Source organism: Peromyscus maniculatus, chromosome 6 (assembly GCF_049852395.1).
Source record: "Peromyscus maniculatus bairdii isolate BWxNUB_F1_BW_parent chromosome 6, HU_Pman_BW_mat_3.1, whole genome shotgun sequence".
NCBI lineage: Eukaryota > Metazoa > Chordata > Mammalia > Rodentia > Cricetidae > Peromyscus > Peromyscus maniculatus.
In genome coordinates this window covers 72438395-72448949 of record NC_134857.1, presented here as the reverse complement: position 1 = coordinate 72448949, position 10555 = coordinate 72438395, and positions in this window count along the sequence as shown.

Here is a 10555-nt window from a genome sequence, read left to right as displayed (position 1 = left end):
GGAGCCCTAATGACCCAAACATCTCTTAAAGGGACAAAACCTTAAGAAGTTTCTATGCCTTAAAGTCTTTATAATTTAAATGATTTTTCTCTAGCTCAGATGCAAATACTGTAGTTCAGCTTTCTACTCCTTATCTAGGTCCACCACCATTACATCGCTAATTAAACTTCCACCTGAGTTTTGGTTGGTACAAAAATAGTGGAGAGGAACATGGAAGAAGGATTTCCCACTTTCAGCCTGTTGAGTTTTGGATGTGCATGAGATATCTAGAGAAAAAGGTACAGGAGCTTGTAGGCCATACAAGTCTGGACTGCAGGAGAGAAATCTAGGCTGCTAGTGGAGGTTTGTGAGCTATCATGAGGACTTTGACATTTAAAATCTCAAGCACAAGGCCTGGAGAGGTGACTCAGTGATCAAGAAAACTTACTGCTCTTGCAGAGGACCTGGGTTCAGTTCCCAGCACCCAAATGGCAGCTAACAACTGTTTGTAACTCTAGTTCCAGAGGATCTGATGCCCTCTTCTGGCTTCTGCAGGCATGTGGTACAAACACATGCACACACACACACACACACACACACACACACACACACACACACACACACGCGCACACATGCACGCATTCACATACAGGCCAAACATACATAGATATAAGATAAATAAATCTAAAAACAATTTAAAATCTCAAATAAAAAATGAGTTTGTCTGGTTGTAGTGCATTGGTCGCATTAGAACTACCGAGGACAATATCTAAGCATTCCTACAGAGAAAGCCACACCACAGACACAGGCAATTAGAATTCTAGCAGTGTGACCCTAGAAATGGTGTTTTAGAACTCTCCAGATTGTAAAATGTCATTGGCACTAAGAAGCACCTGGTTGAAGAGTGGGAAAATCTTCATTAAAAGTGACAGAATAGAGAAGAACCTAAGACATTTCCAGGAATGAAAGACTGTAGAAAAAGGGAAATACAGCCACAAAGGATGTGAGATCTCAGGGGGAAAAGGAGTATGCTCTGTTGTTCAACACAACCTTCAGCTACTCAGGAACACAACCTTTGCCTGTGTAATCATGCCTCTGTTTTTAGCCTGATAGATGTACATCTATGTCTCTGCTGGCCCTCCACCCAGGACGAGAGCCTTTCTACAGATCAGCAACCCACATCCATTGTGTTTTACAGACTTATCCCAGAGTTCTTCTTCCAAGAAACATCTCATTAATTTTTATGTGATTCCGATGATTCCCATTTAGATGCTTTCTTAAGTGTAAGTTCTGTGTCAGAGACGACCTAGGTAGGTGACAAGAGGCTAAGCTTAGTGCTAAAAAGCTAAGTTCAGTTCTAGCCATTTCATGTTGGTGTGCTGAATGCCTATAGAAAAATCACTAAAGTCTGTCTGTTTACCTATCACGAATTCAAAGAAATACTGTCTTTGAAAGGCTGATATAGATTTACATTCAAGACTGTAAAAAGCCATTCCTATGGGAGGGTGACATCAACAAGATGGTGGAATAGAATTATCACTAGCCTCAGTGTTGATTAATTCTGGGTATCAATTCGACCTAACGGAGGGAATACCAAGAGAACTTAGAAAGCATAACATCTATGTATGTTTGTGAAGGGAGCTTTATGAGGCAGAGTCTAGGGGAAGGAAGTTAGATCATGTTAGTTATACCCAGCAGTCTGGGGTGCTGGAAGGCACATGGGATAATCACTGTCCATTTGGGTAGGTACCATTGAATCAGTGGGAAGCAGAAGGAGGAAGGCTGTCTCCCAAAACTGCCCAGAATAGAACATGTCTTCTATTGATGCACATCTTAGAAAAAGATTCCCGCTTCTTCAGGCTTTGCACTGTGGAATTTCCACCAGGAGCCTGACACAGAGTTGGACTTTGTGGCTTGAGCCACACTACCAGATCTCTGGATTTTCAGCCACATTCACAGTGCAAAGGTAGCAGGATTGAGCTAATGTGGATAGAAACCTCGGAAATCATGAGCCCAGTCTTTTCTCCCTTTTAAGCCCATTTCCTTGGGTGTTTCGTCACAGTGATGCAAAGTTGACTAATACACCACAGTACACTTTTTCCGAAGACCAAATAACACACCATAGAGAGAGATTTCTTTTTCTCAGGAAAATGTGAGTGAAGGAAATGGACATCGCCATGAACCCCAGCATCAGGCCATTCTCTTTGGACCCAATCTCCAGAATAGCCTCTGCAAAGCTAACTCCTAGGCTGAGTTCTCAAAACCTGAGCTCTCAGTCTGTATCAGTGCCAGGCTCCAGGACTGTTCCCATGGTCCCAAGCTCCAGACTTGTTTCTGAAGACCCAAGTTCCAGGTCTACTGCAAAGACAAGTCAGACCCAGGATCTGCCAGCTGGCTTCCATGGATCCCAAATGAATGTCAGTTCCAATGGTGTTCAATTTGTCCTTGTGTGTCCTGTGTCCAGGTCTGTGACTGTGTACCCAGGCTCCACTTACAATATCACTTCAGGTGCCCCTTGAGAACTCTAGCAGCAGGCTTTACCCTTTAAGTGGGTGTACCTACACTCTATAGGTAGACTGGCTGATCTTTAGATTTCTCTGTACAATCTCATCTTGGAAGAGATGTCTGTATCTTCAGATTTCCAGGTGCCAGCATAGAGCCACAAGGATCATGTGTAATAAGGGAAACATGGCCTAACCAATGAACAAAGCAAAACACCAGAAGTGTTGCTAAAAAAAAAATAGAGATCTGTGAACTACTAGACAAAAATCTCAAAAATAATCCTCTTCCTCTCTGTTTTGAGTTTGTGGTTCAAGATGTGAGCTTTCAACATCCTGCTCCAGCTGCCATGCCTGCTGCTAGCTACCATATCTCCCTGCCATGGTGGACTCTTGTTTATCTGGAACATGCAAGAAAAAGCACATGCTGCTCTGCCCTGACTGTCCTCTGGGATATTTGTACCATCTTGCCCAGTGCCAGCTTATCCATAGCAACCAGAAATGGCATAACCAGTGGGCAGCTGAATCTCCTACCCCAGGGCCCAGCGATAAAACCCAGAGAATCAGGCCCTCAGCTGTTCATGAACTTGGGAAGCCCTCTGCTTTTGGCACTCTGCCAGACAGATGTCCATCAACTGACATCCTAGACACCAGACTCCCCTCAGCACCCCCCAAGGTTATTATCCTCCACTGCTGCCTTATCATCAAAGGCCACTATTGCTTCCTTTCTTCCACTCTCCCCTTCTGCTAGCTGTCCCATCATTTTCTCCTGGGATCAGGAGGAAGTTGCCTTCAGAACAGGTGGGGCATGTGCAGTGCCAGGCTCCAGAAGCCTCTGCAAGCTGTGGTCCATCATCTCCCCACATTCTCCCTAAAACTAGGAGGCCAGGCTGGACCCCAAGGACCTCAGGATCCCAGCCCCAAAGATTCAGGGAAGCTGCATCACATCCACCCATGCCAATGAGGCTCTCCTGAAGCCAGTATGTACCTACCTTAGACCCTCACTCCTGGAGCAAATGGAGGCTTTTTCCACCACTGCCCCTGAGGAAGGGCAGCCTGCCATGGAGCCCAGCCCAGCCACACACAGGGCCTTTGGTTTACAGCATTTGGAAGTCTGTGTGTCCAGGGTGTTGTTCTACTCCCTCAAGGCTGTGGGGAACCAAGGAGTCCTTGAATGAACATGTGTTGACGTGGACACAGCCACGTCAAGGACCCATTGTAAAGCCTTCCCATACCAGTCAGACTCAGAATTGGCAAAACCTTCCTCTTGTCTATATGGGAATGGTGGCAGTGTGTGCAAAAACTAGCAATGACAGCTCCTCCTCCTGGATGACATTACCCAAGACTGCTCCCCTGCAGAGACCTCCTAAGAGACTAGCTAGTCCCACTCCCTGTGCTGTATAATAGCTGTGCTGAATCCCCCTCAGAGTGAGCATGGCCCACCTGGTCCCAGCTTTTCTGCATGTGTTATTAGACCCAAGGAAAAAACATTTCCATGACTGTCTGATTAAAGCTAGCTGTATTTAGAAGTACACAAGGACTCCCACTAAGTTGGGGTTCCAGAGAGCAGCCCCTCACTGGCTTTTGAGGTCCCTTGTATGGGAAAGGGTGAGGGTTGATCAAAAACAACTGTCGGGACAATTGCCTGTTAGCACCTGGACAGAAGAGTGGGGAGATTCAGAGCTCCAGGCTGCCTGTGGGAGAGATAAGTGCAAGAATACATCATGTGGAAAGGGGGTCATCAAAGTGTCTGGGAAGACACGTTTTTGTAAAGCAAAAGGACAATCATATATCACAGGTTCAGGAGTTTTGCAAGGCAAAGGGGTGGGTGTATATCATGGGGTCACAAGTCCAGGGTAGGTTGACAACCATGGTTTGCTGGATACATTAGGCTTAGGAAACAGAAACTTATTCTTGTAAGGTATGGAGACTTAGTAACAAATAATGTGGCTCTTATTTTGTTCTCATAGTGTGTCTTTTCTCTTCATTCCCGTGTTGCCCCAGATTTCCAGGACTAAACTGTGCTGACATGGAGAAAGCCAGGCCCCTATCCATCCCTCACCCTTCCCAGGCCCTCAGCCCCACACAAGAACTTGTCCCCAGGTGCCTTCTCCTCGCAGAGCTACCTGAGGTTCACTCTACCTGTCTTCGATAGCCAGTGTGGCAGTAGCTGTGGGACTGGTGACCCCAGACCTCTCCACCCAAGATTCTCGTCCATGGAAGAGGACACTGGCCAGGCCTCTCTGGTGGGTGTTTTACGTCCAGCAAGAAAGGTTTTGTCCTGTGGGAGGGGAAAGATCATTCTAAAGAAGCGCAGTGAGTACAAACCCACCAGGAAAGTGATACAGGAACAAATGAGCCCCTGAGCTAAAGAACACAGTGGCTGAGTTGAGTGTCGACAGGCAAATGGCCAGCAGGTTTCTCAGCAGGTCCTTTACAGCCCGGGAGAGCATGGGAAGGAAACAAATGGTTACACAAGAACATTCTACTTGGCCAGTCTTTCACATCAGAAGAGAAAGAGTGGTAAAGACTGGCACAGAGACACAAAAGTTGAGGGAGTTCACCACTTCCAACTTTTTCTACAAGAAATTAAAATTTTTTTAAAACATTTATTTACTTTATAATACTTTACAAATCGCACTGAGCAGCATATTTGGAGATGTGAACACTGAAGAACCCCTGAGGATCACAGACAGTCCACCAGAAGCAATCGCCTAACACAACTGGCACAGGAAAGAAGGCATTGGTCTGTAACAGGAAAGAGGCTGGAGAAGCAAACACTGAAGGACCAGCAAATGCCTAGGAGTGGAAATGAGAGTTACACCACTGAATCACCTCAGTTTCAGAAGAAAACAGTCTAGTGAAGGCTGAGGTTGAAAGGGAGAAAACATTTAGCAATAGAAATTGAAGTTTAAGGAAAGATTCCTGAATAATTAAAACCATAGCTGGTTGGTGACTAAGACTTAATTACAAGGGAAAAACAGTCCTTTTATCTTCCTGCCAAGAACGTGAATTCTGCAAGGTTTATGCAAATTACAAGACATGGCCAGGAAGCAGACATTACAAGAATATGGTGTTAATGAAGTAGTGACAGAGATAAAAGAAAGTGTCAGTGTAGTGTGCAGCCAAGTACTTTACCCATTAGAGGGACCACAGCATGCAGACATTCCTTTAGATCACCTGGAAGCACCCATGTATGTGGACCCTCACATCTCCTGTGATTGTTTGTATAGATGGGAGCAAAGCCAGCTATGTATTTCTGCATGAGAAGATTCCTGCTTTGTTGTTAAATTGTCTTCGTAATTTCTCAAAGGACTAGGCAAAGAATTCTGCAACTTTATTTAGTGCTAGGAATTAGGAAATGGTGCTTCCTGAGTACCACCAGGAAGCAGAGATGCACCTCATCATTTAGTTTGGATTTTTATTAGCACAACTTGTATTAAATCCTTTTCTTGTACAAAGTGATGTACTTTGAAGGTGTTAGCATCTAACTGATGTTTATTTGTTTTTTTAATTATTGATTTATTTTTATGTATATGGATGTTTTGTCTGTATATATGTCTGTGCACACGAGCAGAGCATGCAATATCTGTGAAGAAGAGGGAGGTGGAACTGGAGTTACAGATGGCTGTGAGCCATCATGTGAGTGCTGGGAACAGAACCCTCTGGAAGATTAACTGCTGAGCCATCTCTTCAGGCCCTAGAAAATGTTTTAAATAAACCCCATTAATGTAAAAAAATCCATAGTAGGTTTTAAAAGATACAATGAAAGGAATCAAAACTTAAGACTACAAACGTCAATCAAAGAAACAAACATTTATCAAATCACAAAAACAGATAACAAGAGAAGCAACAAGAGCTCTGCCGAGCAGAAGACTAGAAATACTAAGTAACAAGTGTCAATCCTGATTGGTAAACACAGTGCTTTAAATGTAAACGGGTTAAATTCTATAATCAGCAGAGTACCTGAATGGATAAAACTATAAGCTATCTACAAGGAAGGGAGCCTCTTTTGTTTTGGGGATGCATGCAGGCTAAAGCAAAGGATGTAAAAAGATATTTTTACAATGGTAAAATGGTAACCAAAAGAGAGAAACTTATATCACCTAAAATAGACTTTACATCAAAAATTTCCACAAGAGACAAAGTAGGTCATTATTATAAGAATAACAGATCAATAAACTAAGAAGAAATAGTAATTATGTACATATTCAATATCAAGCATCTACATACCTGTAAAGTAGTATGCCATTTTTAATAACAAAAAGATTGAGACAAAAAATAAAGAACAAGGACAATGTGAACTTAAACAACATGGGTCTAATACACACACACAGACACACACACACACACAACGTCCCATCAAACAGCAGCAGAATATGCTCATTTTTCTTAAGTATACATGAAACATCCTCCACCATAGATCATATGTCCAGTCACAAGACAACCTTCAATTTAAGAAAGTTGAAATGATATCAAGCATCTTTCTCCCCTTGCCACATGGTATGAAACTGGAAATCAATAACAGACGTAAAATTGAAAATTCACAAATATATGAATATTGAATCATAATCCCACACAAAGAGTCAAAGGGGGACCAAAAGAAAAATAAAAAATAACTGTGACAAATGAAAATGGAAGCAACACACCAAAAACTTCACCAGTGTGGGTAGAAGTCATTCTTAGAAAGAAGTATATAATGATAATCTCCTAGGTGAAAGGACGGGAGATGTCTATAAACAAAACCAATCCCCTACCTCAAGGAACCAGGAAATCAGAACAAATGAGTATACAGTAAAAAGAAGAATAAAGATCAGAGCAGAGATGAAAGAGGAACAAAAACCAAACAACAAAACCAAACAACAAAAACAAACAGAAACAGGAAAAGTCAACAAAATTAAAATTTGAGCTTTTTGGGAAAGACAAATGAAACTGAAAATCTAAAGATTTAGTAAAGCTGAGTTCAAAAGAGCCAAGAATCAAATAAATAAAATTGGAAACAGAAAAGAACATACAAAACCTCATTCTACAGATGTACAAAAGACCTTGAGATGGCTACCGACAATCATAAGTCAACAGATACCTGGTGCAGAAGAAAGGGATAAATTTGAAAAGTAAAACTTATTAGCACTCAATCATGAAGAAATAAAGAAATAAAGAACCTGAACAAGGAAAAATGAATAAAATCCTTCCCCATTCCACACAAAAAAGAATAGCTGATGTTTTCCCAGGTAAATTATATCAAACAAAAAATTTAAATTACATAATTTATATATTTATTTAGTATGGGAGTGGGCATGCCACACACATGTGGAGGTCTGGGGACAACTTAGGAGAGCCACTTCTCTCATTCCAAGTCTTCCAAAAGTCAGAGAGAAGGGAACAGTCTCAAACTCACCTTTATGAGGTCAGCATTATACTGATACTGATACTGAAGTCAAATCAGGGTGCTGTAGAAAAATAAATTATAATTCAATGTCTCTGGTGAAAAGAGATGTAAAAATTTTCAACAAAATAATAGCAAGTCAAGTTTGACAGAGCATTAAAAAGATCATGGTTCTTAATAAAGTAAGATCTCTGAGGTGCAAGGAATACTCAAGTTAATAAATGTGATTGATACCACATTGACAGAATAAAAAAAAAAACACGATAGTCTCAATAAAATAAATGTAAAAAAAAAAAAAAGAAACCTAAAAACATCTAGCATCCGTTTTTTGATTTAAAACTGTCAACAAGCCAAGCAGTGGTGGTACACTCCTTTAATCCCAACACTCAGAAGGCAGAGGCAAATGAATCTCTGTGAGTTTGAGGCCAGCCTGGTCTACAGAGCTAGTTCCAGAACAACCAAAACTACACAAAGAAACCCTGTCTAGAAAACCAAAACGACAACAAAAACCTGTCAACAAATTAAATATAGAAGGAATGCATCTCAGCATGGGAAAGACTGAATGTGACAATCTCGTCATGTCTAATGACAAAAATCTGAAGACTTCTATGACATCAGGAAAAAGGCAAGGGTTTCTACTCTCCCTATTTCATCTAACAATCTGTCTGTCTGTCTATCTATTCATGTTATGTGTGTGCACACTTGACACATCTGTGTGGAGCCAGAGGACAACTTGTGAGAGACAATTCTCTCATGCCATCTTGTGAGTCCAGGAGATAGAGCTCAGGCTGTGAGACCTGCCATGTGTCTCTGTTAAGATGCCATTAAAAAACCTGAAAATAAGTGAATTCAGTAAAGTCAGAGGACACAAAATCAACATTTTAACAATCACTTCATTTTTAGGTAGTAACAATGAAATATGGGGAATAGGATGGTATTGGTTAAAGGGTACATAAGTTTCAATTATGCAAGATGAATCAGTTTTGGAAATCTAATGTATAGCATGGTGACTGTATTAACTATATTGTAATTACAAAAAGTAGGCCTTGCATGTTCTCACTACGTAAGAAAAGGGTAACTATGTGAGAATATATATATATATGTATATATATTATATATGTGTGTGTATATATAAAGTTGATAGTGGCATAATTTAACTTTCTATATTCATACATATGTAATCATGCATGTCTTAAATATTTGTCAATAGTATCTCAGTAGAGCTGGAAAACAGTTCTATATAGGTATAACATAGAGTGCTTACTAAATCATCCTAAAGTATGTGCGCTTGATTTTGTATTTATATTATAAACTAATTACAGACAGAAACCATGTGTTGTTACTCTGACCCTGCTTAGCTGAGGGGGCTGCTGTTCTTAGCCAGCATCAGCTGGTCTATGCTGGTTAATCACATGCTGAGTTCCTGAAGATGTTGCTGCCAGATGACAGGACTTCTGAATCTTTGAACAGGACTAAGAATCAGGTGACAACTTACAGAGGCATGGGATGTCACCTGACTCAGCACTGCTAGTCCAGACCTGTAGGCCACACCGCACCAGAATGTAAACATTCAGGGCAAGTGCAGGAAATGGAAAGCTATTGAGGCAAAACCATATACTGGCTTCTCTTGCTGTAACAACCTAAAGTCCTTAAGCCTATGGGAGCCTCCATGAGCAGTGGGACTACAGAGTTACTGCTCTGTTCAAAAAGAGTTTTCATTAATTCTTTGAGAATTTTCTACAAGAATTTTAATCATATTACCCCTCACACAACTCCCACACTCACTCCCCCTTTCTCTGCCCACACAACTTTATGTCCCCTTCTTTTTAAACCCACAGAGTCTGATTTTTATGGTCTCTTTTTCTTTAATTTGTGTGTGTGTGTGTGTGTGTGTGTGTGAGAGAGAGAGAGAGAGAGAGAGAGAGAGAGAGAGAGAGAGAGCAAGAGAGAGAGAGGGGGAGAGAGAGAGAGAGAGAGAGAGAGAGAGAGAGAGAGAGAGAGAGAGAGAGAGAGAGAGGGGGGGAGAGAGAGAGAGAGAGAGAGAGAGAGAGAGAGAGAGAGAGAGAGAGAGAGAGAGAGAGAGAGAGAGAACATTCCTAAATACATAAGTACAACTGGCTCATTCTGTTGAATGTTACTTGTTTGTATGTTTTCAGGGCTGACCATGTGGTTTTGGATAACCAACCAAATGCTCTTCCCTGGGGAAGCCTAGTTCTCCTGCTCTCAGGATTCCTTCGTTGCCTGTAGCTCTTTGTTCCATCTGAGGCCTCATGAGCTTCCCCCGTTCCATGTTAATGTATGCTGCTGTTGTCCTTGTTCGTTTCTTATCTAGGCAGTCAATTTAATGAGACTTCATAGGTTTAGAAGACGCATCCTCACAGCAAACTTCCTGTTTCTCTGGCCCTTACAGTCTCTCCACCCCCTCTTTTGTAATGATCCTGAGCCGTAGGTGAAGTTGTGTTGTAGATATTGGGACTGGGCTCCACAACTCTGTATTTTGATTGGTTGTGGTTTTCTGTAATGATCTCCATCTGTTGCAAAGAGAAGTTTCCTTGATGAGAGGTGAGAACTGTACTTATCTGTGGCTCTAAGGATAAATGTTTAGAACATATTTCGATATAGCCTCCAATTTATTTGTGCTGCTGTATGAGACTGTCCTCTGGAGCATCGTTGACATATCAGTGGTCATATC